This window comes from Carlito syrichta, unplaced genomic scaffold, assembly GCF_000164805.1.
Source record: "Carlito syrichta isolate Samal-C Ts95f unplaced genomic scaffold, Tarsius_syrichta-2.0.1 Scaffold303651, whole genome shotgun sequence".
In the NCBI taxonomy this organism is placed as follows: domain Eukaryota; kingdom Metazoa; phylum Chordata; class Mammalia; order Primates; family Tarsiidae; genus Carlito; species Carlito syrichta.
Window position 1 is genome coordinate 407,365 of NW_007247747.1, and position 3,285 is coordinate 410,649.

Consider the following 3,285-nt stretch of genomic DNA (forward strand, 5'->3'; position numbering starts at 1 on the left):
TTTTTTTTTTTTTTTTTGGCGATTCTTTCAACACATTTGCCCATTTCATGATGGGTGATTTATGAGTGCACCAGCCACACTGCAATGAGTATTCGGCAGTTTTTAACAAAAAACAGCATGATCTCCATGCCCCATCCTCCCTATTCACCTGATCTTGCTCCCAATCAACAATTTTTTTTGTTTCTCTGGATAAAAAAGCCCTCAAAAGGAGACATTTTGCAGATGTGAAAGAGGTGAAATAAAAATGGAAGAAGCACTAAAAGGCATCAACACTGACGAGTTCAAAACTGTTTTGAGCAGTGGAAAAGTATCCCCATAGGAGTATTACATCAAACGGAGAGTACTTTGGAGGTGACAAGTTTAAACATGTAAGAATATATACACAATATTTTATACATAAATTCTAGGATTTGGGGGTACTCCCTCATATGTTCCTTCCCTCCATTCCCCTCTGTGCATGTACCAGAAGTTCCCTTCTTAAATTAAATGCTTTTGCAGAAAGCATCCTATCCACTTTCTTTTATGGTTCAATTGTTGCATTAGTTCCTCCAATTCTTTACCCGCATCTTCATCTATGACCTTTACCAATAATTCTTCCCACCAAAGTCAGAGCATATTTTCCCACCTCTTGACATTGGATCGGGCCATAGGATTTGCTTTGGTCAATAACATCACGTGGAAGTAACAGTCCATCAGTTCCAAGTTGGCCTCAAGCCACCTACCATGTTTCATCTCGTCCTGTTGTGTGTCTGTCATCACCCTGAGAAGGCGAAACCAGAGACACGGCTAACAGTAATATATGAAATAACCATTGCTTTAAACTACCAAACTTTTAGATTGTTATGCAACAATAACTAACTGGTACACCTTTTCATGAGCAACTGAGTTTCTGGTTGACTTATTAAGTCAGGATAATATCAAACACATTCATTTCACAAACATTCAGAGACAGCTGGACATGGTGGCTCACACCTATAATGCCAGCACTTTGGAAGGCTGAGGCAGGAGGATCACTTGAGGCCAGAAGTTCGAGACCAGCCTGGTTAACATAATTATAATAATAATAAGAGACTGATAAGTCTTTTGTACTTTTGAAATTATGTCCCCTTCCTTACCTAGAACCCCCAATTCTACAGCATATGGAGATATGCTATTGAATATACTTTGATATTAACAAATAAGAATCTATTGTTGTAATGCTAGGAAGCTATTTAGATTTCTTTGTTATGCATGTGCAAGTCTCTGGGCAGACTGGACACATGATATGCTTTGCCTGGCTTGGGTTTACATTTGTCCTTATTCATTGTTCTGAAAGTTCATTGTTCAAGACAGGCTCATACAATTACTCTCTTCGTGTGCCCACATAATTACATGCCAATACCTTTGCTCAAATTAGAAATTATATTCAGGCTAGATATTCCGCTGACACCACATTCCTCACCAAATGTCAGCATCTCTTAAAAAATATTCTCAGCTCCAAAGGCCTAATTAGGTTTTCAGTAATTCATGTCATTGGTCATTAGGACAATCATACAAATCAGCAAGCACTCAGGTGTCCAGGCACTAAATGGGGACATGAATCTCAAACATCACAGGCAACAGTTCTAAAAGAAATCACAAAAGTTTTCTCACTGCTTTCATTAACCTTTTCCTTATGTTTTCAAACATTTCAGACACCAATTCTCTAGACCTATAAAATTGCTCAGCAGGAAGTTTCAGGAAAGGCACTGGAAATTATATGAACAGGACTATTTAAATGACACACACTTGGGAAAAAAGTGATTAAACATGTTACACATGCATATCACCCTCACTAAATTTTCCTGCAAATTATGGAGATCTTGACTATCCACCTCATCCTGGATGGAGTAATGGTAGCGATGATTGAGGGGACAGAAAGAAACTTTTTTCGTGTCCCCAAGTGGTACAGGGCATTCTTGAGGGACAGATGAAATTATTGATCTAATGGAAAATCATGACTTTTAGAAACAAGCTGAATTTGATTATACTTCTAAATGAACACTGTTTATCAGAAGCGAGGCCTTGAGCATAGCACCTAAACCCGCCTGAGCCTCAAATACCTCATCTGTAGATTGGCGGCGAAACTAATCATAACAAAACTTGGTGTTCTTTAAAGGATGAAATGCACACATTAGTGAGGAAATGACTCTGAGGTCCACCATTATGTGCAGATTAAATTATTGCAGAGCAGAGAAATTCAATTCAACAGAGAGGGTATGTTCAAAGATAGAGACAGACGAGCTTGGGTAACTTGGCAAGACCTCGTCTCTACAATAAATCAAAAAATTACCTGGACATAGTGGCACATCACTGTAGTCACAGCCACTTGGAAGGCTGAGGTGGAAGGATCGCCTAAGTCCAGCAGACTGAGGCTGCAGTAGCCATAAGTTTGCCACTGCACTCCACCTGGGGCAACAGAGTAAGACTCCTTTGCAAAAAAAAAAAAGAGAGAGAGAAAGAGAGAGAGACAAACGGTAAGAAAAGAAATAATTTAGTTTTTTTTATTTTATTTTTAATATGAAAATCACAAATAGTGTATTCTCTTACACTGAGAAAGCAGTTTCTGAGAGCTGCTGAATTGCTCGTTATTTGGTCTAATAGGTTAGTCTTTATGCAAGTACTGGTCATGCTATTTGTAGCCATTCCTGCAGATTGTCTCCACATATATGACTTTTTATCACTTTAGCAGAAATCAGGCCCACGCTGCTGTCAGTGGGCTAAATGGCAGTGTCAAGGTTTGTCATAGGCAAAAAGGATCATAGTACTTCCTACATAGTAGCACTCAACATACCTGAGTTCATCTTACTAAATCCTTATCCACTGCAGTTAACAACATTGTAGACACAGGTGACCCAGTACAGCTAAGACTGATGCAATGACATTTGGGTGACATCACCTCTTCCAATTCCATCTATTCAGTTACTTGCTTTCTTTGTTTCCTACTCTTTTGCAACCATATGACCTGATATGCTATGTGTGTGTGCGCGCAGGAGAATAATTAAACAAAACAGCTGTAAACATTTTTCTGGCCCAGAGAATCTTCCTACCTCCCTACTCTTTTCTCTCTTCCTTCCTCATGCAACATGTTGAAAGGATGAAAACTGCAGATACACAGCAAGGATCGAGAAGAAATAGAAAAAAAAAGCAGTCACACCTCACTTCTTCACCCAAGCCTTAGTTAGAGCAAAATGGGGAAAAAAAAAAAGCCCAACCTTACAATGAAGATTGAACTGTGGATTAACATCTTGGACACTTTGTGATTTT